We start from the raw sequence: 26,200 nt of genomic DNA, 5'->3' as shown, positions 1-26,200 counted from the left end.
CAAGCCTACGGTGATCATCTTTCCTGTGTCAAAATGGCACTTAATTTTCTCACTGTAAAGCTACGGAGTAAGAATAGGTAGGCAGAGGAGGGGGACCCTACAAACGAATTTTCCTTCTTGCATCTCTTAATGTATCTGCATAACTTTCCTGCCACTACCACCCAGAGGCCCCACTTGGAGATCTGTGTCCCTTAAAAGGGGCTGCTGGCTCTGTGTGGATGAGCTTGGTGGGTCAATGATGGAATTCCAGGGGTTCTGTGGTGAGTGTGCCCTCAGAAAGGGCAGCCAGCCGTGGGTCAAGGGAGGTGCTCTGGGCAGGAGTGGGGCTGAGTGTGACAACTCCAGAGGCAGGTTGGATGGGTTCTAATCCTGGATCCTCCGCTCCCCTCTCTCCATGTCTGAGGTTCCCTTCCTGAAATTTGGGACAAATATAGTACCTGCTCATAGAGAGGCTGTAAGGATTAAGCAAGTCGAGTGCTTAGAACCCATGAATGCCATGTAGTGAATGCACAGCAATAAGCCACTGGCATTACCCTGCCAGCAGGATGCCCAGCCTCAACTCAGAGTCTGAGAACTGTTGCCTTATACTTCTTGGTTTGCCTGTCACAGTCAGGGAGCCCAGAAACACAGCTCTCACCGGCAGGGCCATTTTCAGGGTATAACTGACATAAAAACAGTCAGAGTCGAGCCCCAGACACCCTCCACCCAGGTATTCCTCTACTGTGGATTGACATTCCCCTTCCTCTCAGACCCCCAGTTCTGCCCCACGTGGTACAGGCCCTGGTATCCCAGGGCACTGGGACACACGTGTCTCCCCACCAGGCTGTGCGCTCCTTGAGGGTCAGGCTTCCCTGTGCCCCTTGAGATGCCCAGGATGGGGCCTGGCACATAAAAGCTGTGGGAAGTGAACCTGATTTCCCCCAGGGGAATGTATGCAGATGTCTGGAGATATGTTTGATTGTCACAACTGGGGAGAGCTACTGGCGTCTAGTGGGTAGAGGTCAGGAATGCTGCTCAACATCCTATAAAACACAGGACAGACTCTACAAGTGGGTAACATCCTTAGTGTCACACTTGAGAAACCCTGGTCTAGAGAAACAATGTTCAGGCCAGCCTGGCAAGTCCCACCAAAGGCCTCACCTGGATCTGGTCTCTTAGGGCAGATAAACCTGACCTCTAGCATGCTCAGAGGCTGTGAAAAGCCAAGCGCTCAATGCCCTCTGTCGGACAATGCAATGGCACCCTACTCCAGTACTCTTGCCTGGAAAATCCCATGGACGGAGGAGCCTGGTGGGCTGCAGTCCATGGGGTCGCTAAGAGTTGGACACGACTGAGCGACTTCACTTTCACTTTTCACTTTCCTGCATTGGAGAAGGAAATGGCAACCCACTCCAGTGTTCTTGCCTGGAGAATCCCAGAGATGGGGGAGCCTGGTGGGCTGCCATCTATGGGGTCGCACAGAGTCGGATACAACTGAAGCGACTTAGCAGCAGCAGCAATGCCCTCTGTAGCAGCAAAAACTCCAGTATAAGAGAACCCAAAGATCTACAATGATTTTTTAAAGTGAAAGCTGCATGGGTAACATTCTCGAGCAGCCAAGAGAGCCCACTAAAACCAGCCCTGCTCTCTGCACAATGATGTAGGAAAGGGGGCCTGCATTCTTTAGGGTCCATCTTCTGATCATACATGTCCCCCTCCACTTTGTGATTCCTTCAGCTCTTTTAGCCCCAGTCCTTCCACTGTGCACAGACACTGATAAACTCACTAATCTACCCTGGGTAATACACTGTGAATAAATAGGAAATCATCTCATAACAGGTGTTTCTAGCAAGAACACCCTCTCCAGCGTGCATGCACACACACACACACACACACATACACACCAGCATCACCACAATCGAGATCCTGGTGGGCCAACTCCCTGGCTTAGCTCAGTTTGATTGCACATAGGACTCTCTAAGTTAGCTTGGCTCTTACCCTCTATGGCATTCAATGCCACCAAGGGTGGCCCAGACAGCCCAGACCTGAACAAGCAACCCTCTCCTTAACAAAAGGCCTCTCTCTCAACAACTCCCAAACAGGTACCACAAGACCAGGTAAAATATACAATGAGCCACACCAGTCAGACCCTCCACCCCCACCTTGCCTGGGACAGCTCCTTTCCCTCCAGCGTCTCTGCTGTCCTGCAATGGCATGTCCAAGAGGGGGCGGCCGGTGTGCATGACAGGCATGGTTCCACTGAGCTACTCGGCTCACAAGCCCCTACTAGCAGATGTGAGTCTCTCCCATGTCAGTGAACTTGCATCTTGCTTTTAGACTCCAAAATCCAACCTTCACAGTCTGGGAGATAGCATCAGGTCACCTGACCGCCGGCAGCCTTCCAGCCCAAATCTATCTCACCTGGAGACAGGGTGAAGCGGGGCTGAGCACTCTCATCTGCTCAGGGTCCTGGCAGAGGTTTGTGGGGGACTCCCAACCTCAGCATGGACAAAAGCTGACCTACAAAAAGCTCACTTCTGTTTTTAAACTTGTGTCAAGTCTCACTTTAAATAATGCTGAGAACAAAATGCAAGCTGATATTTCAGTTTACTTAAAAGGCTTATTAAAAACACTAAATCCAAAGACGTTAAAAAGCTATAATTGTCCTCATTCAAACTGGAAAAATAAATCTATTTGCTTTCTTCTTTTATGATCCTCTTCTTTAAAAAAAAATAAGTTCATCTATATTCTCATGAGCATCATTGCTGTCTTTTTTTCCCCTTCCATTCAAGGCACTTTAAAAACACCTGTGCCATTCACAGCCAACTTTTGAGCAAAAGGCAACCACGTTTGGGAAAGGCTGTTTAACTCTGATTCCCTTATGCCAGAGATAAGTTTCTCTTGCTCAGAAAGGTGAAGTTCAGAGTTCATTTGAATGGGCTCTTGGATTTTATAGGTCTGATCTGGTGGAAATATCTTTGGTTACCTAAGGCAGAGTAGACAACCTAATCTGTCAGCTTTTGGGGGCTCAGCAGGCAATGAATGATTCTACATCTCAGCACTGCCTTCAATACCCAATGGGCAGCTGTGGTTAGTAGGGCTGCACATCCTGGCCACCTCCCTGTCCTCTCTCATAATGGGGGTTACTGGCCTCCGGCTTGGACCAGAGCAGCGTGACTGTCTCTCCTTATTCTGCCCTATGTCTTCCGTGAAGACAGCCCCAGCCAGCAGTTAACTTGCTGAGTTGTGAGATCTCAAGCTTGCTCAGAAGTTAAGCACTCCAGGCACAGAACAAGATGGGTTTTCAGAGCAGTGGTCCAAGAGAATGCAAATTTATTGAAAGCGCTTTCTCCAGGTTTTCCATAATTACCATTTATGTCTCCAGGAACTGTTTCCCCGAACCCAGTTTAGGGTGAAAGCATTTTAGAGACTTTCTCTGCAGATGACATATGAGGTACTAACCTTTTTTCATATGCCCAGATGTTAAGTTCATTTTCATCACATTTATGCAAATTTCATTTGAACAGTAAATCAAAAGAAATCTTAAATCATTGTACACTATTTAAAAATCCACACTAAATCCGGTTTACTTGCAGTGATATTAACATAAAGTCACAGTTAAGGGACTGAAGGTAGGAAGCAGATGTCACAATCCCGTTTTCTATGCAATGGCCCCAGAGAGACCTGGGGTCCCAGCCATCCTTCAGATCAAAAAAATGCCTCTGCCTGGTCACAACCCAAATCAAGTGTTACCAGCTTAAGGGTATTCTGTAGATTGAAGCCTTCTAAAAGTTTTCCAAACTTTGGGAAAACAGGGGTCCCTCAGTCTAGGGGCCTGTCATCCTTGTTAGTGTCTGGACTCAGGCACTACAAAGTTCAAGTCAGGGTCCCAGTAGTGAGACTTCTGGCAGCTCACTTCTTCCTGGGGGGAGGGGGGGTAGTTAATTCCTAGGGCTCTGTGGGCCTGCATTTGTCAAAGTGCTGGACGGCAGTGCTATCATTACCAAGCAAATCAGCCAGGCGGTTAATGGTGGAATCAGGAGACATTTGCACTCCGCTATCAGAATGACATCATAACTAAAGCAGCCTTCAGCCAGAAGCCTTAGGCTCTCCCCAAGCAGAGGCCGGAGGGTTGCCCGCTGCGCCCCTGCCTCTCCCCAGGCCAAAGCTGAGTCCCCTGCCCCTACTCATCAGGCTGGTGGGCCAAGCTGCCAGCAAATTTCCTAGCAAACAGAAACTAGGGTTACAGTTTTCTCCCAAGAAAATCTACTTTTCCCCAGGTTCTGAACATGTAAATAAATAATACACTATTGTGTTTTTAATAAAATTTGAGATATTATAAAATCACTTATCTGGACAGGCCACGGTTGATATTTTATGAATGTAGCTACATTTTGGCTGTAGAATTTATGGCATTTCCAACAGAATTGTCAGTCTCTCGGTGACTCTGTCTTTAGTAAAGAAGCCCTGCACACTCTCCTTCGAGCACTAGAAATAAATGATGCTGGAGAAATTGGAGTGGGGGGGGAGGGAAGGAGCTAAGGGAGAAGCCCTTCTTGCTCTTGTTGTGCTTGCTTTCCTTTCTTTTTAAAGCACAGCCGATCACACACACACACACACACACACAGAGCCAGAGACACAAACCTTAGAATAATGGGGGAGGCATTTGGCGACGAGCTGCAGACGCGGCGCGGCGCGACTAGCAGCCGGCCCGGCTCGCTCTCTGGCTCGCAGCTCTACCCTCCACCGCGGCGGGGACCGACTACCCGCCAGGACCCGAGATGCCCAACTCCACCGCGTCCCAATGATCGCCTACCGATTCTCGCTACAGGTACACGCCTGGCCCAAACACCTCACCTGACCCGAAAACTCGGGAGACAGAGGGGGGAAAAGTTGTGCAAGCTGCTAGCCGGGAGCGCCGGAGCCGGCGGCTGCAGTCCTCCAGCCAGCGAGCAGCCCTCCGCCGAGGCCCGCCCGGCAGCGCACGGCGCCGGGGCACCTCGCTCGCCTGCTTTGCGCGCTAACCTCGGGGCGCACCGAGGCCACGGCAGGGCACTTACTTGGCACTCGCTTTTGAGCCTGCAGGTCGTCGCAGTTTTCACTTGGGTTTTCAAACAAGTTTCAGAGAGGGAGAATGAGGGGAAAGGAAAAAAAGAAAGGGAAAAAAAAAAAAGAAAGATCCAATTATGCAAATAGGCTCCGGACTGGGAGGCGCGCGTCGAGTCTGACGCCGCTACTGTACGAGTTCTCGGAGCAGCCCCGGGCCGGGCAGATTTATGGGGGCGCGTCACGGCTACGCCAGGTCCCGCCGCCGGAGCATCTCGAAGTTAATTAAAGCGGTAATGTCCACTTTCCCGGCGACCCTCCGTGCGCGGGTTTACTGTTTCACCGTCCAACCCGACCCCGGCGGGGGCGGGGACGCTCTCCCCGCGCCTCTCTTCCTTCCCTCTTCTTGCTCCCCCTCTTTTTCCTCTTTCGTCTCTTTAAGTCGCCTGCCTTCCACTCAGTGAACAATGAACAAAGATGTGAGTGATGGGAAAAGATCGCCCCCTCCCAACCCCAGCAGTGAGCAAAGCCGGTCTCAAAGTAAAAATCCAGTTGCTAATATCAAACTGGAAAAGAAAACAGCGCGTTCCCAGTCTAACCTCCCCCCCCCCATACACACACACACATACACACACACGCACGCACGCACGCTCACCCCACCCCAAGTTCACCTAAGCCCTGGTTGGGGCGGGGGCGCAAGGCCAGGGCTCCAGGGGCTGCCCAACGCGCCCGGGACACCGGGGACAACGGACACTGGCGGTGGAGAGCATTCCGGCCCAGCCTGCTTCTCGCGCCCCTCCCCGCCTGTCCTCCCCCCAACCCCCTCCCTGAGTCTACACCGGCCAGCCCGGCCCCGCGGCCCGCTCGGGCTGCCCGGCGGCCGGATGCGCTCAGCAAACGCGGCCCCTGTCGGTTTTCTGCTAAACTGCACAGCGGCGGCGGCTGCCGGGAGAAGGCGCAGGAGCAGCCGAGGCCGGCACCGTGCGCGCACTCACCCCGCCCGGCCCACTGCCCCTACCAGCGACCGGCCGGCCGCCCGCTCCCACCCGCACGCACTCTTGCGCGCCCACCAGCGCCCGCGGGCTCCCCGACCCGCAGGCCAGGACGCCGCGCAGCCGCCGTATTTTCTGCTAAAGTGAAAACGAAGGCGGCTGACAAATCACGTCTCCTGTGAGGCACTCGTTAGACATAACAATATCCGGCAAACAAAACCCAGCCGTGGCTGCGACCGGCGCGCGGGGCTGGGACCCCGCCCTGCCCCTCCTCGCCCCCGCTCTTTGCTCAGGCCTGCGCGGTCCCCAGCCCACCCCCAATCGATCGTCCGACCTTCCACCTAACTCGAGGGTTGTGTGCACGTTTGCCGAGAGGCGGACATAGGAACGTTCACAATACAGAAGTGTGAAAAGGAGGGGAGACAACTTTCCACCTGTCCCCAAAGAAAGCCCTGCAGGAGTTTTCTCAGAAGAGTGGGCTGGGGACAGATCTCTGCCCCCGAATCCCCTTTTCATTCTTTTTCCTAACTTCCCAGCGCCTGCGTTTCCACCTTCCACTTCACACACATCCATCTATATACAGATATCTATATTTTAAATTATTTGCAAAACTGCAACAGATGGGCGCGTCGAGATCTGGACACTTTCCTACTCATCATCAAAGAAAAGCTCCCCCCCCCCTTTTTTTTGCCTAAAATACATCCTGGTCCCGCCTACGACTGTTTTCCTCAATTCTTCATCTTCAAAAAATGTCTTGAAGCAAACAGAAAGGTTTATCAGCAAAGATCATTCTCCTCCCAGTCATACATCTGGCCTGGGGATTCCGTTCCCCCAAATTGCGCTCTTCCCAGACGCCCCCAACCCTCCGTCTCCCCGCCTTCCTAAGCCCCCACGCCCGTACTCCCCCACTCTGATTGGCCTCATTTCTCCAGCTCCGGGCTGGCCGGTTCAGCTCCCTCCATAACCTGTTACTTATTTATTTCTTTATTTTTATTTTTGGCCCCAGGATTGGCCCCCCGGGCCTGGGATAGGCTGGGGCAGGTGCTGCGGTCACCACCTGCGCTGGCAGGCGCCACGGCCTTTCCTGGGGTCGCGAGTTCGGACCCTGACACCCCGGCCCTACCAAGCCCCCGGCCTTGGCCTCGCCCGACTCCCCGGGTACAGGAGGCCAATGAAAACACAAAATGGCAGGTCTCAGCGGCCCTTGGCGCCCGCGAGTTTGACACACTGTAAGCATCGGCTAACTTTGATTAAAAAAAAAAAAATTACAAATTACCCTTTCTACCCCCCGGCGGCGGGGCCGGAATCCCGCAGCGAGGCGCGAAGGAAGAAAGGGAGCGAGGGGCGCACAATTCTCAGGCAAAGGAGAAAATGGGGAAAGTCACTTGAGCAGAAGTTTCCGCGGCTCCGGGCTCCCAGTCTCCACAGACTCCCCCCACCCCCCAGACCCTTTTGAAAGTTTCCCGGGGCCGAGAGCGGCTCGCGGGCCGCGCGCGGCTGGGGGGCGCGGGCTGGGCCCGGAGCGGGGCGCGGGGTCCCGCTGGCGCGCCCGGCGCGAGGCCCGGCGGCTCCTTTTCAAAGTAACGGTCCCGGGACCGCGGCGGGGGAGGCGGCGGCCCAGGCGCGGGTCCCGCTCGCCGCCGAAGTTCTCTAGCGCCCTTCGATGCCCGGCCGCCGCCGCTTTCTCGGTTTCTTCCTCTTTTTTTCCCCCCGCTGACAGCTTCTCTCGCCAACGTCACAGCCACGGATATTTAATTAGACCATATTTTTTAATCGCGGTGGGGCGAGAAGGAACCCGGCGGCAGGCCTCGCGGAGATGGGGAGGGGGAGGGGACGGGGGGGGGGGCCGCGCCAAGAGTCCAAACTCACTTTGCCACCTCCCGGACGCCAGGGCCATCCCCCACCCCGCCGCGCCCCCCCCGGGCCCCCACCCCCACCGCGCCGCGCCCCAAGACCCCCCCACCTTTGTTTTCCTTACCTTAAACACTGAAACGCGGGCGTCGGGAGCAAACTCGGGCACGTAAACGGAGCGTTGTAAAAGATTGTGTTCAATGAATAATGAAACATGTCCACATGATTGACTTGATCATTTTCCGGGGCTGAGGGGGGACGGGCGCCCTGCTCGCGCGCCTCGCTCGCCCACTCGGCAGAGCCCTGCGAACTGTTCCCAGTCCAGCCGGGGCAGGGCGGGCTCGATTTTCGTCTGCCTCTTTTCAGAATCGCCCCGTTCATTGATACTCATCACCCAGCCCCAGCAGACATCCCCATCCCCGGCTCGGCCTCCCCCTATCTGGTAGGTGAAATGCATTGTACCATTAAAAACGCTCTCCATTGTCGCCCTGGCATAATTCACAGCAACTAGATAGGTCTTGCGGCATTTAGCTTTGATGAGCCAGAGACTGAACCCTTGATATAATAATCTACAAAGAATGGTGTGTGATCGTCCATTTTTTCTCTCTGTCTAGCAACTAAGAAACCATTTAACACAGCGCAGCTTGCTTCTGACCTTGAGCTCATGTAAACACACTTATTAAAATCTATCTATTCTCCAAGAGCTACATTCTGATTGTCAGACTCGTTACTGAGACATATATCAGCCCCTTCGCTTGTCACTACTTTGCATTCCTGCCTTTGACTAAAGAATTTTTTATCCAGCCGAGAGGGAGAGAGAGATTGCCACGGAGGGAGAGAAGAGAGAGACGGAAAGGGGGAGAGGAAAAAGCGTAATTCTTACCTGCTCCTGAAACTATTTAAAGTCTGTTTCTTTTCTGGGGGAAAAAAAAAAAAAAAACTCCCGGGTGAATCTCGGTGGACAGCGGGACGCGGAGAATCAGTCACAGCCCGGGCGTTTAAGGGAGTCATCAGCGATCAAATGACGTTGATCCGCGCTGTAACCTTGTGGCGTATTTAATGTAAATAAGGCAGTTATGTTGCCAATCGCCGCGATACAAACACGGAGAGGTCGTCAGCCTCGCCTCCCGCGCCTGCCATTAGAGGCGACTTTATTTACAGACACTATTTAGGAGATCATGATAATTCTAAAACAATACTAGTGCCAAATGATTATGAAAATATGATTTTAATTAATCACGTAGTAGGCAAGGAAATTAGCATACGGTAATTAAACTTCGAGAAAAACGTCACGCAGGTTCTCTGCCTTATGGGTCCAGAATAATCATCACGCGGTGGGCTCCAGGACTTAATTATCAAACAAAATAACTTTTTTAAGGCAACTTTGCAAATGCTGGTCCTTAAGGCAAACGCTTTGGTAAATAGTATAAGGCGAGGTAACAAGGTAGAGATGTGAGTGATGCTTGAGGTTGGGTTTCTGTGAAGCAAGGAAGAGGGGGAAGAAGGGGGGAAAAAGCTGAATAATGCAATTATGGATTCTCTGTCCTAGAGTTGACAAAAGCTGGTGCCTCAAAAGCCTCTTTGTTATGGGATTATATAATGATCCTGGTGTCATTATGGGAAAAAAAAAGATTCAGTAATAATAATAAAAGAAGTATCCAGATACACCAATGAGGAGCTTGTTTTAAAGAAAAGGCTCGCATGTGACATTGGGGCATGTTAATAGCAGAAACACAGGATCCAAAAGAGTTGACAAAGAAGGAGAAAGGGAGGGAGAGAGAGGGGAAAAGAGAGAGAAGGAGGGGGGGAGGAGAGAGAGACTGAAGAGAGGCCTGTGTTGTGCATGATTAAGAAATGATGGAGACTGATTGATTATTCAAAACGTCAAGCCACAGGGACACTTAAAACATTGATTCAGGTAAGACTTGTTCCAGCCTGCCCAGACTGAGTTTCCCTTAGATGACTGGAGGGTTTAAACCAGGGCACCACAATACATAAAAAGCAAAAATACATAAAAAGCACGACACAGCCTCCCCATTGCCAACCCCTTCCTAGAGGAGGGACCACTTAGTTGCAAATAACCCGTCCAACAGTGGGGTGAGATGAAGAAAACTTCACACTGGAAGACCAGCCTGGCAGTGGGCAAGAACTGGGATCTCAGGTAACAGGCAGAGACCCAGCATCCCAGGGCACCTGGCCATTGCACCTCTCTGCGGGTGATCCCCCCAGACAGGGGCTCCGTGGGTGGGCACCCAGTCTGGTCTGTGCTGCACCGCCCTTGGACTCTGCCTTGAGAACCCAGCACATCCTCCTCTCTCTCCCTCTCTCTCTCCAGGACTTTGGGGACCAGGAGAATCGGAGTTCCCCCAAACAAGCTAATCCTATGAGATTATTGAAGTCCACTCTTACCTCTCATCTCTCTGCAGTGGTGGTTTTTTATAAAATCCCCTGCCTACCCCAAAAAAGTTTAGGAATTCAATCTGCATTTTACAATCTGATGTGTCTGAAATTCTCTTTGAACAAATTCCAAAATACAAGGGTTTTTTTTTTTCCTCTTGTATAGAAATTAGCATCGCAATCACATCAATGATATCACTATCTCTATGGGAATGATAGCTGGAGCAGTGGGGTGTTCTTTATTTCAATTCTTCGTGGATCAACTGATTATACTCTGTCGTCTTTTGAACCTGTTATTGTAAGTCAAGTGATTCTTTATAAGTGACAGCTCGGACAAAGAGGCGAGCAGGGCCGAGCAGGTCGAAAGGAAGTGGCCATATGGACTTGGAGAAAAGGCACTTTCTCCCCCCAAGAGAATGGGGGTGGCAGTCGCCTTTTAACCCTCCAGCCGCCAGCACGGCCTGAGCCATGGGAAGCAGGGAGTCAGGCCGTGCATCCTGGCACCGTACTGGGGCTCTCCGGGGTGCCCAGCTCGGTGAGGTCCGGATCGTGGCCGCCAGATCCGGGGTGCCCCTTCCAGACCAGGAAGCCAGAGGCGCCCGCGGCCCTTAGAATCCGTGCATTTCTGGAGCACTGCGCTCCAGGCGGCCTATGGGACCTCAACTGGTGCGCACGGAGGCCACCGGGGTTTGCAGCCCAACGGGCCAGAACAGGCAGGGCAGAGATTGCCCACCACCCGGAGGCCGCCGCGCAGCACCTCCTGAGCCCCACGGAGGGTTCGAGCCGGTGCTCGCCGGCGCCCCCTGTCGGCGCCCGCGCTCTCTGCGTTCCTCGAGGACTCGCCGGCTGCCTTGGCCAAGCCCTGGCTGACTCAGGCAGCCAGCGCTTGCTGTGGGCGCGCGTCAAGGTGAGGGTTGAGGGACTCCGGGCAATGGACAGAGGCCTGTTGTCCTCCAGAGACCGGGATGTGAAGGCTACCTCCGTCCGACTAAAGCACAGAAGTTCACTCATCGATTCGCCCTACCCTATGTGTTTGGTGGCCACTTTCGCAATCTGTGGGGCTCCTTTTTAGCTTGTTGGGGATTTTTCACCCTCCTTACCCTTCTTCCCTGGCTCTGGTCCTGCCCCAGCAAGCCTTTCCTCACTGACTTCCTCGCCTCCTCCTCTTCAAGCTCTGGAGTATTTCTCACTGCTCCCAGCCAGGGCTGGAATCCTGAGGCTAGACTTGAAGCAGAGATGCCCAGAGGCTCACCCAATGCTTGCATCAAGGACTCCTGCACTCCCCAATCCTCACAGCACTCTGCAGAGACAACCCCTCTACCACCCCTGCTTTGACCTGGGCTTGCCACTCCTGCAGTGTCTTCTTCAGGGAGGGTTGTCAGCCTTTTGATTTCTTGAGGCTGATGAAAGTCATTGGGAGCCTGGCCTGGTGAATTAGGTGGATAGTGGCTGGGGTTAAAAATTGTGGTGGTGAGATGAGTTCTCTGCTGACTCTCAGGCCAGCTCAGAAGCAAGGTCTGGAGGAGCCGCACCATATGTGAGCCATATCAGCACCTCACCGCAAGCACCTGGCCTCTCAGAGTACCCCCTCTGGAAGTAATACTTCTCAAGCCAATAGATGGGTTCTGACCTCTTTCATTAGATTCTCAAAAGTGACTGCTGCTGCTGCTAAGTCGCTTCAGTCGTGTCCGACTCTGTGCGACCCCATAGACGGCAGCCCACCAGGCTCCCCCATCTCTGGGATTCTCTAGGCAAGAACACTGGAGTGGGTTGCCATTTCCTTCTCCAATGCAGGAAAGTGAAAAGTGAAAGTGAAGTCGCTCAGTCGTATCTGACTCTTAGTGACCCCATGGACTGCAGCCCACCAGGCTCCTCCATCCATGGGATTTTCCAGGCAGGAGTACTGGAGGGGGTGCCATCGCCTTACAGTGATTCATAAAATGTTACTCAGCCACTAGTTTCAAGTTGCATTTCCTGTAACAACAGCAGTGGTTTTTGTTTCCATATTTACATATCTTCTTTTCCCCTCACTCTCCTCTGAGCCTCATAGCTCTCTGCTTCCCCCATAGTATCAACAGGTTAAAAACTAGCCATTGAGGTGGCCATGGCTTGTGACCGAAAGACTGATGCACAGGGGAAAGCATCCAAAGAGGGCTGCTTGGGCTCTGGAGTGAAAGCATAAGCCAGAACACTCATGAATAGAGGGGCCAAGTCCCTCCACCCCACACCTCACTTTCTCCACTGTATAAAGATAACCTCCAACATCTGTAAAGCCCATGATCACAGAGAATCAATACTCTAAGAAAATGGTAGACTCCTTCAGGTCCACCTTTCTCAAGCAGAAGAAAGATGCTAAGAGATCTGCAGACATCCATGTGTTCAGTGGGAGTTGGTCTGATGCCTTCTAGGTCTCATTTGGATTCCCATGGAGAGTCCCTACTTCTTAACTTCAGTGCTCAGAAGGCCTTCACCTCAGTAGTCCTCTCCTTCATTTAGGGAGGTCTCCTTGACCTCCCAATAACATCCAGGGAAATTCCCTTCCCCTGGCTAAAGCGTTTTGATGCTACTAAGCCAGGGTGTCTCTCTCCGTGGGAGCTATGGAGCAGCCTTCTCAGTGATGACACCTCAGGAATCATGAGCCTTCAAAGACTTCCCTGAGAGCAGGGTTCAGAGGGGGGCCCTTACAGATTGGAAGAGGTGAACCCTGAACAAGAAGAAGTTGGGGAGACTCTGACCCGCAAGGCTATTCTGCCTTAACTATTGATTCCTGGCCACAGAAACCCTGCACAAAGGTCAGTCAGGCCACTCTTTACCTTCTCCGGCATCCCCTTTTAAGCGTACCCTTTAAAGACCCAAAGTGTTGCTCTAGGCCACACATCTCTTCTGGCTTCTCCAGAGAGGAAAGAAGCCAACACAGGAACATTTATTTGTCCCGGCAAAACAGCACTTTCTTCCAGTGGCAGCACCTACCTTGTTTTCCCACCTTGAGGGCATCTGGGTGGAGGACCTGCCTCAGGTCCCAACCAATCAGTGCATCATATCTCTCTGGGCTCTGTGATTGGTTCAGGAATAGCCATGTGACCTAAGCTGGTCCATCCAGAATGAATCTTGGATTAAAAAAAAAAAACAACAATTAGGTGCCAGTGGAGAAGTTGAACGTTGTAGCATGTGGTCTCCAATCCCACACCAAGAGAAGAGAGATGGAGCGCTTGTAGAGGCCACCAAGAGAAGCTGGAGAATGGTGCCAACACAGCAGATAGCAGAAGAGAAACAGAGAAGTGGTCCTGCTTACATTTAAGCCCCAAATCCAGCCGCACCTGAAGCCAGCTCCACCTCTGCACCTTTCTGTTTTGTGAGCTGATAAATTTCCTTTGTTAAGTTAATTCAGTTTGCTTTGGCTCTTCTGTCACTTGCCACAGAATGAAGCCTGATACACTTAGCAGCTGATGAAAACAAGGAACCCTTGGGCCAGGGACCAGAGTGCTCAGAAACAACGCTGGAGCAAGGGGCGAAAAGCAAAAGTGGGATTCCTGATCCTCTTCCCAGAAAAAAAGAGCACCCAGAGAAACTGCCAGAATTCTCTTAAAACTACAGGTGTGCCTTGCTTCATAATAGCTCTGTTCCAGAAAAGAGGTTCGTAAATTGAATTTTTGTAAATTGAATCTGGGAGATTCAACCAGCACTGGAAGAGCTGGTTATTTAAGGTGTCTCAACAGATGTCTTTTATGAAGTGAGTGGTCATGTCCTTAAATAACAATGGTAATTTATTTATAATTGTAATTTTCCTACCTCAGGCATATATTTTAAAGCAGGACCAACCTGGACATCTTCATGGTGTCTTTGTATAAATTAATCAAAGGCCAGGAAAATTCGCTGAGCCCTGTTAGATACAATTACAGCTCTGCATTCCTGCTCCTTTGCAAAATTGTGGAGCTGGAAATTTCTGGGTAGATACTAGAGCAACAACCTTGGGCCCTGCAGTTATCTACAAAAGCTACCATCAATTCTCAGTTAGGTTTCAGAGGGGAAAGACATAAAGCTATTGGGCTTTCTGGCCAGAATATGGCCTGTGCTGTGTTTGCTAGAGTGGGGGGAGTCCACTAAGTAGCCCATAATCTCTAAACCTGGGCAGCTTTGAGGCTACAAGTTAAACAAAGTATCAGTTTATGAAATGAAACTACTGGTGGCGATTCAAGAGCTACTTTTCATAAGATATGATGTCGATGACCAGAGTGCTCCCCATCTATGCTGTGAACGTGTCCACCAGTGCGGCACACAGCCATGACCTGACCCCTGCTTTTCCCAAGTTCCAATGATTAGCCCCGATTTTACCTTAGGAAGAGGTACATACTCTTTTTTTGCCCCTAGAAACAAACAGGACCAAATATTGGGAAAATACAGTTTTCCAGAAAATGTATAGCTAGTGTTTGACTCAGAGATGTGACCTGGTCCGTAGGTCATACAGAGTTATCACAAATGATCCTCAAGTTTACCCTGAGTAAATACTGAGCCTTATCACCACCAGTTGCAAGGAAGCAACTGGAAAACAAATGAGAAAGACCAAATTCAGGCAAAAAGCAAGTCCCTTGACTCTGGCCAGTATTCAGAGCCCTCATAAGCCTTCTCTGAACATGTCAAGGGCACAGACCACAGAGCTCAGGGTGGGCAGTGATCCAGGCAGGTGGAGGGGGTGCCAGTAGGAGGTTAGGCCTGAGAAGCAACATTACTCTGGAGACTTCATTTTTAAATCCTGATCCAGAGGGCTGAGTTGAATCGTATGGATCTTGGAGAATCATAAGAGGAAGATATGAAAGTGGATGGGAATGTGCTGAGGGTCAGATGTGTGCTGATGGTGCCAGGCTCCAGGAGAAAAAGGAAGTGGAATCAGATGGTGTGTCACCAAGGAAATAGGAGGACTAGCTCAGAGAGCCTGCTTGAATCTCTAGAGAGTCTCTGACAGGCTATGTCTACACTTACACCCAAGATTCTTGAGTGCTTCTGAGTGCTCTAGAATCCCATGAGGGCTCCAGAATCCTCAAGAGTGTTTTGCAGCCTGTTCATGGGAAGGTCATCTGGTAGAGTAGAAACTGGGGGGCTAACATGAAGAGTTGACCCATTGGAAAAGACTCTGATGCTGGGAGGGAGTGGGGGCAGGAGGAGAAGGGGACGACAGAGGATGAGATGGCTGGATGGCATCACTGACTCGATGGACGTGGGTCTGGGTGAACTCTGGGAGTTGGTGATGGACAGGGAGGCCTGGCGTGCTGCAATTCAGGGGATCGCAAAGAGTTGGACATGACTGAGCTACTGAACTGAACTGAACTGAACATGAAGAGTATGAGAAGGCAAGTATGAAACCACACTAGTAACAGGACAAACCTGTTCATCGGAGTGAACATTTGAGACAGTTATGTCCACTGCAGCTTATCCAGCCTGCCTCTGGCTCTAAGGGTCCCAATATGGGGCCCTCCCACGGCTGTAAATATTTGTGGGAGGGCCCTCCCTACCCAGGGCTTCAAGCTTCAAGAGGGCAGAACTCAAGCCTGCTTCACTGTTAGACCCCAGGCCTAGCCCAGCCCCTGGCAATATGAGGCATGTGGAGAGTGCTGATGAAACAAATGAAGAAATTAATTCTCAAACACAAATAGTTCACAGTATGTTCAGGTACTGTTTTAACTTTTATTGACTCCTTGAATGAATGAATGAAAGCATGGCTTAAAATATGTTGCCTTCACTAGAAGTTGGTTGCAACTTTCAAGAATTAATAGTTATTTTCCTGATAGAATGTAACCCTCAATACACATTGAAGACTAATTAGAAAACAGAAATCTATGAAGAAGACAATTATATCCCTCAATCTCACACTGCCGGCCTTTTGTGCTTTTCCTTCCAAGCATTTTTCTGCACATTTCTAGTTTATACAAACTTTGAATCATTCTGTATAAAAATTGTGTGTCTTGCTTTTATTCTCTAACCTTGTAGCACAAGGTATTTCCCCACATCTTTAAATATCCTTTGAAAACATGATTTTATGGCTACATAATGTTCCATCAAATGGATGCAACAAAATTTATTTAAACAATCTCTTATTTTGGAACATCTAAACTGTTTCTAATTTTTTGTTCTCTCAAAAGAAACCTTTGTTTGCCTCTCTGTTCAGTTTCTTAGTATCAGTCATTGGAGGTGAAGTTACTGGGTCAGTGGGTATGGAGGGTTTTGAGGCGCCTCGTGACATTGCTGCTGCTGCTCCTGTCGCGTCAGTCGTGTCCGACTCTGTGCGACCCCATAGACGGAAGCCCACCAGGCTCCTCTGTCCTTGGGATTCTCCAGGCAAGAACACTTCCAACTCTCTTTCCAGAAAGGCCCCACCCCAACATGTACTTCCCCACTCATGTCTCTTCCTGCCTTTTAGGGGTCAGGGAAGGGGGAGAACTTTAGGACTCATTTTACAAACTCATAAAAGAATATTAACCCTTAGGCAGATACATTTGTTGCGAATAGTTTGGCCTTCTAATTCTGATGGTGGTGTGAAATTTTCAGCAGGTTCCAATTACCCCCAGACTTACCTCTCAGCTTTAGAACCCTTGATATGTCCCTCAGTCCCCATCAGGGGACAAGTAGGACCTTCTGGGCTTCAACTGAAACATTGTATCCCTTGGTTTTCATTTTCATATGGGCTGTGTCCAGTGCGGGGACCTATCCAGCCAGTATTAGTGAGATGTCATTGCAGGAGCCTGGTCCAACCTTCCTTCCAGCTGCCCACTCAGAAACTGTCTCCAGACCCTCTCTCTCCTTGCTCACTCCAAGGCCGTCTTGCCACTGGGAATGATTTTACTGTTGCTCCAAAGGAGAAACGGGGAGGAATTTCCTAGAGTGGCTAAGCATAGGCTGTATGGCCAGACCACCTGGATTCAGATCCCACCTCTGCAACCTTAGAGCTGTGTGACCTTAGGATATTTACTTAATTCCTCTGAGCCTTGACCTCCAGTCCAAATAATGAGCTCCTGTCTCCTGGGCTCCTTTGGAGAACTCAGGGAGTTAACCCTTAGTGCAGTGCCTGCTACAAAGTAAGCACTGACTTACACCTGCCAATGATATGTAAATATCTTGTATGCGCTTTTTCATCAAAAAAGAATAAAACAATGTCCCACACTCGTTTCTCCAGTGGCTCAGCGCTCTGGAGACCTCTCAGTGGTGTTCACTTCCAATGTGTCCTGGGAGCCCTGAACTTGCTCCACCCCTCAAGGCAGGCCACCTATAAGAGGTCCTTTCTGCAGAGGGCATCCACTCTTAACAGGAAAAGAGACGCCCACCCACAGCGTCCAGGGTGCGTCCTGTCAGTAAAAAATTTAGAATATCAGATCTGAGTTTGTGGTCCAGAATGGCCACACTCCAACCTCACCCCGTCTTCCTGAAACTCCCCAGCCTTGTCACAGACGTATCTGCAGAGCAGGCTGGGGGAGAAGTCACAGTCTCTTGTCTGGGAGGCATTTGCAGGTCACACGTTTATAAAAAGGGAACTGATTTTGAGGCCACATTGAATTTGGGTTCACTCTTGCCCTTTGCCTCTGTTCTCTAGTATCTGTGGAATTCTTGACAGGCCATGGCTGAATATTTTATGAATTACTTATTCATCTTTTTACAAGTGCAGCAGTGCGTTGACCTTCCTGATGATGACTGGTGGAAACACAGTTGCTAGTATAAGAAAGTCCCGTTTCCAGCAGTACTAACCAGTGCAGTCACTAGCATAGCTAGAAGTTAACAAGACAATCAGGTTATGACTGCATCCCCCTGAATACCCCGAGCCCTGCCATGCCTCCCCCACAAGCACCTGTTCTCGGCTAGAGCTGTGATGGCGGCATTAGGAATCCTCTGGAGTGAGGCACATCCAGACACCCTATGAAGTCAGATGCATCTTTCCCCACTTTATTAAGCTATAACTGACATGTAACATTGCGTAAGTTTAAGATGGTTTGATATATGTTGTTCTGGTTGTTCAGTCGCTAAGTCTTGTCCAACACCCTGTGACCCCATGGACTGCAGCATGCCAGGCTCCCCTGTCCTTCACCATCTCCCAGAGCTTGCTCAGACTCATGTCCACTGAGTCAGTGATGCCATCCAACCCTCTCCTTCTGCCCTCAATCATTCATCCTTCCCAGCATCAGGGACTTTTCCAATGAGCCGGCTCTTCACATCAGGTGGCCAAAGTATTGGTCCTTCAGCATCAGTCCTTCCAATGAATATTCAGAGTTGATTTCCTTTAGGATTGACTGGTTTGATCTCCTTGCAGTTCAAGGGACTCTCAAGAGTCTTCTACAACACCAGTCTTCAAAAGCATAAATTCTTTGGCACTCAGCCTTTTTTATGGTCCAACTCTCACATCCATACATGACTACTGGAAAAACCATAGCTTTGACTATATGGACCTTTGTTGGCAAAGTAATGTCTCTGCTTTTTAGTACACGCTCTAGGTTTGTCATAGCTTTACTTCCAAGGAGCAAGTGTCTTTTAATTTCATGGCTACAGTCACTGTCCTCAGTGATTTTGGAGCCCAAGAAAATAAAGTCAAGTATACAACACAGTCCTCTTAATTACAGTCACCAGGCTATACATTAGACCCTTGGAACTTATTTTTCAGATGCCACTTTGGGAGCCAAGTCATCTCACGCTGACACCAGGAGATTTTTCTGTTCTAACTGTCTGCCTGGCCTTTGTGGTGATTGCTATCAGAAGGTAAGAGTTTTCTAGGTAATACACATTGCAGTTTTCACCACTTACAAGTGCAAGGCCTGATAAGAAACACCCCATAAAAGGAGGGGGAATAAATCTCCCACTGTGCCCCGCAAGGGAAGTATAGTGGCCACAGCTACAGAGCTGCACACCCAGACAGACCCACAAAAAGGATACAGTGTTGACCGGATGGATACTGTGTCTGGCTTTCCCACCACCCTCCAGAATGTGTTCTGTTTCTTTACAAAATGAAACAGGTCAGGACTGACATTCTGGAAGCTAATCCATAGAGAAAAATATATTTTTAAAGTTATCTCTTGAAGATCAATTTTGTACCTATGAGACTTGAAGTAAGTCACAATTCAGGAGTTTAAAGATGAAACTAATGACACGAGTCCTGAACATTGTAAGTGTGGTCTCTGGCCTGTGAGAGGCTGCTTTAGGGACCGAGGGGCCATATGGGTGAGAGGGGCAACGTCAGGACCAGACATAGTGAAGGTGGGGTTTGCAGGAGGTTCTCTCAGGAGTAGATCAGGGCAAGAGGCAGAGCCCATGTGGCAGGCCCTGTGCAGACAAGGGGAGCCCGTGAGTCAGGCTGGGGGCTTTCACGAGCGCAGCCTCCAGATGCTGGGGTCTGCTGCCCACCTTAGCCCGCCTGTCAGCTTTGAGTCCAGAGCTGTCAAGGCTTAGCTGGGTCTTGACCATCAGTACTTGCATCCTCAGCAACTGAGCACAGGGTTGCCACCTCACAAACTCTGTCCTGGTTCGTGAGTGAGTGAATGAATAAATGAATCTCTATTTCCACATTTCACAAAATGCCAGTGTTGGGTGAAAGAAGAGAGTTTTATAACTTGGGAAGTTGTATTAAGCAAAACTGTATGATCAATTTTACAGCATATGGGGAAAGCAAAAAAACTGGGGTAGAAAACTACTCACAAGACAATCCCTAGTTTATATACACATATAGATATACTCTTGTTTAAAGCAAGTCTGTGATCCGTGGTATGCACCGTGTACTAACCAGAGGACAGGGACTGTTAACTTGTGATGATTTTCCTTGCAGCCTCTTTGCATGGCATATATTATACATACGTGTTTGTTACAAACATATAATACTCCAAGAACATATGAGGGGGAATTCACCCATTCCTTGATGGTGAAATTATGGATGATTTAATTTTTAATTCTTGGTAGATTCCAGTGATTTCTAAGTGTTATACAGTAGGCACATCAACAAATCTTTTAAGTGCACAAGACCTGAAATTCAGGTTCAGGAAAGGCTAGGTCATGGGAGCAGGGAGACACCTGCACAGGTGTGTTGGGCAGAGACCTGAAGGACTCCCACCTCTGAGCATGGGGCCAGGGCAAGGCCTAGGTCTGGCCACTCTGGATTCTGAGCTTCCACCACCACTGAGCCCAGCATGGCCCAGTATGGATGGCAGAAACAAATGGCCTGTCCAGGAAGGGAAGAAGCGTGCTCGCTGCTGAACCACTGCTGACCCTTCCTCAGGCAACGGGGACTTCAATCCAAGTACCTCTCAGCTGTGGGTCCCTTTGAGTTTGTCAAGGACTCCCTGGTCTGCTGTCTCATTCCCACAAGAGCTGGGACAGCACAGGACTATCACCACTTTACCGACACAGACACTGGAGCTCTAGGAATATTCACTAGAGAGAGCTGAGCCCCAGGGCTCTGCGTGCCCGTTTTCAGATTCATGCATGTCCCACTGCTCTGAGCTGCCTCTGTCCTGCCCAGCCTCTGCAGCTAAGCACAGCAGCTTGGAGAGAAGATGGGGTGAGAAGCCCCTGGCTTGGTCTCGAAGGCTCACAGGACTTCCCCTCTGTGGCAGAGAGAAGGCAATCCCTCAGTGGGGCTGCCAGGTCTGCGGGCTCACAACAGTCTCATCGTCCTTCCTACAAGGGTATGTGTGTTGCCCCTGGGTACAGAGAGTGGACCACAGGGAAACGTCTTCAGAATCGCCGTGCAGTGGGCAGCAGCCTTGTCTCTACCAGGCTCTGTGAGGATTTCTCCACCTGCTGCTCTGAGTCTGCTGTGCCCCCTCTGCACACCACTCTGGGCCCAGGAAGGTGACCTCTATGGACTCCCTGTCCCAACTCCCTTTTCCTCCTGCTTGGAGATCAGTTCACAGTGAAAGGTACCAGTAGGAGCCTGGACCACTGGAGGAAAGAGTGTGGGGTATGTCATGCCCCACAAAGAGTGTGGAAGGGTCATGCCCCTAGCAGGCCGGGACATGGCAGGCTCTCAGCTCCTCTAGCTGTGCACCACTCCTGTGGCTGCCCCCACCCCAGACTTTACCTAGCCTCAGGCAGTCAGTCCCCTCCCCTGGCCATGCATGGAGTCCTTTTCATGTGGCAGCCGTGTGCCCACTGCTGAGGGCACAGTGGAGGATAAGAGCTTCCTGAGCTGCTAGTTCCAGGGCACTTCGCCATCCTTTGTGGGCTCTCTCAACCCTACCCGTGCCTTTGTACATAGCTCTGCACTGCATATGTGTGCTCAGTCACTAAGTTGTGTTCGACTCTTTGCAACTGTAGCCCTCCAGGCTCCTGTGTCTGTGGAATTTTCCCGGCAAGAATACTGAAGTGGTTGCCATGACCTCCTCCAGGGGATTTTCCTGATCCAGGGATTGAACCAGCATCTCATGTCTCCTGCATTAGCAGGTGGGTTCTTTACCACTAGTACCACCTGGGAAGCTCCGCCTTAAATGGCTCCACAGCAGACCCCCACGATGTCCACTTGGCCCTGCAGCCTTCTCCTCCTACGATCCAGACTCATTCAGACTCCAGCTGATTCGCCTCTACTGCTGTGTCCAAGGTGTTCAGTTGGCCTCTGTGATGGCTCCCTGGCCCCAGTTTCCAGTCTTCCAAGTAGGGAAGTAATAACCCACATGCTCTGCTTGTTGTTTAAAAATAAAGCTCATAAGAAGTACAGTTGTTTTGAAAAGGTTTCCAAAGTCTAATGTCTGTGGGATATTTAGAGATTGGTGGTCAGCATTCTCAGGAATTTCCTGAGCGTCTCTGAACAAGAGTAGTTACTTTCCAAGCCGTCACCTGCCTTTTCCAAGTTGTGGTGGTGAATCAAGAAGAAATGTAAGAATAACTCGGAGGGGCCTAAACAGTGACTACAGAAGCCTCAAGTTTCTGGATTTAACTCAGGCTTATAAGATCTCAATCCAAGCATGCTTCCTTTACATAAAACTCTGTTAAGCCTAGAGTTCTGGTTTTTAGTCCACAGTCAATTAAAAATTGTAATTTAGGAAGAGAGAAAAGGACTGCCAGAGACAACCATGTGGGCAAGGATGGAAACTGGAAGAACCCAAAAATCTCTACGAAATAGACCAGAAGCCAGAGGAAGCGCCACAGTCTGAGGCCATTAGTGGAGGGCAGACACCCCTGCACACCTCCAGAGCCCCGAGGGCTGCGTTACCTCCCGCTCAGCATCTGAGGTTCACAGCGGCAACCCTGAGCCATTACGGAAAGGTTAATGGTGTTCCACATTCTCCAAGTAAGAAAGAAAGGAAATGTGTACCACATCTTAGAAATATTTCCATCTGAAAATGTTACATGAAAGTAATTTTTGGCTCTTTCTGGAAAACTCAACTGTCTCAATCTCGTTCCCTGTGGGTTCCAGATGGGCTGGGCTTTGCCATTACTGGAATTATCCACGCTTGCAGGCAGTCAGCATTTATTGAGTGCCTGCTGAATGTGAAGCTCCCCACTGGAAGATGGGGAGGGGGGACCCTAGGGAGAAAAAGGCTGAGCTACATCTTCAGGAACTCGAGGGAGGGTGTCTTCTCTGAGGAGGGGGCTGCGAGACCTCCAGCTTCTCCTGCCTTCCTGAGCCCCCTCGCCCAGCCACACCTGCCTTGCCTGGCACCTGCCGCTTAGCGGCTCTACCTGCACCAGCAGGCAAGGCCAACTGGGCCACCTTAGCTGGCAGTCCCTCGCCAGCTGGGAACCCCAGTCTGTGCCCCTCTCCGGGGTCTGTTTTTATTATAAATATTTCATTGTTTAGGAGTTTGGGTTTTAGCTGATATACAGCATTTGGCAGGGTTCCTCTCTAGCATTTGGTAATAATTCCATACCAAATGCTAGGGAAAAACCCTCCCAAATGGAACAGTTTCAAGCCAAGGCTCTTTAAAAACCAGAGCCTGAGGAAGTCGCTGCATCTGAGCGGCACTGGCTCCTGGGCCAGCAGAGGAGAGAAACTTGCCTGGGACACAGGGGTACCTTCGGGCTCCCCCATGGCACACAACGTGGGTACCGCTAACAAGATGGGCCTTAAGCCACCCCAGGGGAGGCCAAGCAGGTTGTACAGACAGTGAGTGCTCTGGAAGCATTGCTGAGTTGGATTCTATGGTGTAAGACTTAAACAGGCCCATTCATTTTTCCAAAATGGGATTTCTGTGTGCTTCCTCTGCCCCCACCTTTGTCAGTTCCATATTTCCCTTAGAAGAAACGAGTTTTGTGACCCTCCCCCGCCCCAGCACTGACTGCTTGAGTTCACATTTCGGTGGCTCTGTGACCCTCCCTAGCAAGGGAGTCACCCTGAGTAAGTCAGGGGTATAATGCCTCCTCATCGGCTTGCAGTGAGAGTGTGATATGTGGCCCACTTAGTATGTGCTCAGTATGCATTTGCTCTTGGCCTGACAACACTCAGGGATTCCAGGGGTTTTACATGACCATCTTCGCTCATGGATGTTTGAGAGGAACAGAGAGGCTTCCTGCCTGGATCCCCGAGGTGAGCGGCAAATGCTCCCAGGGCCACTGTGATGAGTTCCCAGCCCTTTCCACTCCCTCTCCTCCAGCTCAAAGGTGTGAGTACGTGCTGCTGGACCACTGTCAGGGATGAACGGGAGCCTTCCCTGCTGGTTTTTCCACCTCACCTTCCACTCTAGGTATTGGCTCTCTGATGTGAGTCTTCAAGTCCCAGGAGTGGGCGGGAAGTGGTCACAGATAACTTGGTCCAGTGAGATCAGAGTGGCTGTCTGGTGATGCTCCACAACCCCAAGGAATGCCCTCATGTCTCTTTTGGCCCGAACTTGGTTTTTTTTTTCTTCCCCTTATCTCTCTCTTTTGTTTTTTCCTATTTTGGCTGTGATGTGTCCTATTGTGGATTTATTATTTTTTTTTTAATCCTGCTTGGGACTCTTTGTGATTCTTGATTCTGAGGATTTATGTCTTTCATCCATGCTGCAAAGTTCCTCTCCATTACCCCTCCAGAAACTGCCTCTTTCTCTTTCTCTCCATCTTCTGCTTCTGGAAGTCTGTACACCAGACCTCCTCACTGAGGTATTAGGACTGGGCCCTTGCTCTATCCTTTGGGTCCCCCACTTCTCCTGTTGCTCAGATCTTTAACTTTCCATGCCGCCTTCTGTGTGTTCTCTTCAGCTCCATCTCCTGCTTGACTGATTTATGTCCTGCCTCAGTGAATGTCCACTTCTCACAGCCAGTTCTTCTCCTGCTAGAAGGCAAGTATTCACCTGACTGAGTACCTGAATGTACGATTTGGCAAAACCTCACTCCTGGCTCCTCCAGCTCAGAGCCCAGCCTAATGTGGTCCTTTGTGCCAAGTGTCTTGCTCAGTGGCACCCCCAATCTCAGTGGCATTCTCCATCCTTTGCTTCCTGGAGGTATTACATACCTCTGGAGAGATCAGACCTCCTGATAGAGGTCTCTGTACTCCTCTATAGCGCCTGTGACCACAGCTATTCTGCTGGTAAATCTCTCCCTCAGGAGGCTGGAGGAGAAGGCAATGGCACCCCACTCCAGTACTCGTGCCTGGAAAATCCCATGGATGGAGGAGCCTGGTGGGCTGCAGTCCATGGGGTCACTAAGAGTCGGACACCACTGATCGACTTCACTTTCACTTTTCACTTTCATGCATTGGAGAAGGAAATGGCAACCCATTCCAGTGTTCTTGCCTGGAGAATCCTAGGGATGGGGGAGCCTGGTGGGCTGTCATCCATGGGGTCACACAGAGTCGGACACGACTGAAGCGACTTAGCAGCAGCAGCAGCAGCAGCAGGAGGCTGGAAAGTGCCTGAGGCCATGGATGAAAAGAAGTATGTTGGTGCAGTGATTGTATCACTTCCGGGGCCAACAGATCCGGTTTTGAAACCCAGTTCTGCCGTTTTACCAGCTACAGGACAGTAGACAACTTATTAACCAGTCTCTGCTTTAGTTTCCTCTTCTCACAAGTTTTCTGTGAAGATTAAATGTTTCATTCATGGAAGGGCCTTCTCCATGCAGTGCTGATTCTCACTAAGCCTGTCTATCGTCTATTAATATCATCTATTATTGTCTATCGTCTATTATCATCTATCTTCTATAAATATCGTCTATTAATAACAATGGTATTTGTAGCCCATTCATATAGAGATACCATTGCATCTCTTTATTTATGTCTCTGAATTTGTACACAGAACATCCCACTTGTATTTTTATTCTCACTGGAGACCCTAAGATGATGCAACTCTCTGCTCCTCCTCCCCCACTTTTGGTGCAGGTGATGAGAAATCAAAGAGAGACTCAGAGCTGGACCAAGGTGGCTGTGGTGAGGGACATGGCAGGAATCCTGGAGGAGGAAAATGAGAACCACTATCCATCAAGTCATTAACCACCGAGTTATGTCTCCCACCTGGGCTAACTGATCTGCTGCAGGTTTATAGATCTTCCCCATCTGCCCCCTGCTGCACTAGCCAGGGAACGGCTGTGAATCCTGGAGACCTCTAAGCACCCCCACCGACAGCTCTGAGAGCCCTGAGTGTCCTTGTCTCCGAGGGGCTCATGGCTCTCCCCCTCCCATGCCTAGTTTGCATCCTACATCAGAAAACTCAGAACCTCATGCAGGCCTGGAGGCTTGGAAGTCAGGAGCTACATGGTTCCTCAAAACATGTCCTCCCCAGGTGGTGCCTGCCCATCCCAAGGAAACAAGAGAGCAAGAAGGCTCACTTCTCCCAGAGGGACATTCTTGCCCCTACCACTGTTTCTTCACACTCCAGCATCTCAGAAATGTGAATTCAGAAGCAAGTTATGGAGCTTAAGTTACTGCTGGCACTTGATTGGAATAACCGTTACGTAAAAGCCAACACAGATGAATCGCCTGTAGGGAGTTGTCTGACTGCATGAGTTTTTACACATCTTTCAGCTAAATCAAAGATCCAAATGCTAAATCTCACACTCAGGAA

At 50.3% G+C, this 26,200-nt stretch overlaps 1 protein-coding gene and 1 long non-coding RNA gene across 11 annotated transcripts in view; one reads left to right on the top strand and one right to left on the bottom strand.

Annotated features, from left to right (window-relative positions):
• The window catches only part of ZNF536 (zinc finger protein 536), a 449,091-nt gene extending 440,193 nt beyond the window's left edge, over nucleotides 1–8,898 (bottom strand). For 3 of the 10 annotated variants that reach the window (XM_044932152.2, XM_006056388.4, XM_025268998.3), the window contains exon 1: nucleotides 7,996–8,697. The gene's annotated coding sequence lies outside the window, so the exon portion shown is untranslated. Of the gene's footprint in view, nucleotides 1–5,039; nucleotides 5,767–7,995; nucleotides 8,699–8,751 lie in introns of those variants that run through there. The other 7 variants (XM_044932153.2, XM_006056392.4, XM_025268999.3 and 4 more) reach the window with 4 other exon arrangements.
• LOC123330448 lies at nucleotides 4,637–21,941 on the top strand. Its single transcript, XR_006546411.2, has 3 exons — nucleotides 4,637–4,810; nucleotides 18,904–18,998; nucleotides 21,554–21,941. It is a non-coding gene; the product is annotated as an uncharacterized LOC123330448 (long non-coding RNA).
• Nucleotides 21,942–26,200: the final 4,259 nt, after the last annotated feature.

The sequence above is a fragment of the Bubalus bubalis genome, chromosome 18, assembly GCF_019923935.1.
Source record: "Bubalus bubalis isolate 160015118507 breed Murrah chromosome 18, NDDB_SH_1, whole genome shotgun sequence".
Taxonomy (NCBI): domain Eukaryota; kingdom Metazoa; phylum Chordata; class Mammalia; order Artiodactyla; family Bovidae; genus Bubalus; species Bubalus bubalis.
This window is presented reverse-complemented; position numbering and strand designations above follow the sequence as displayed.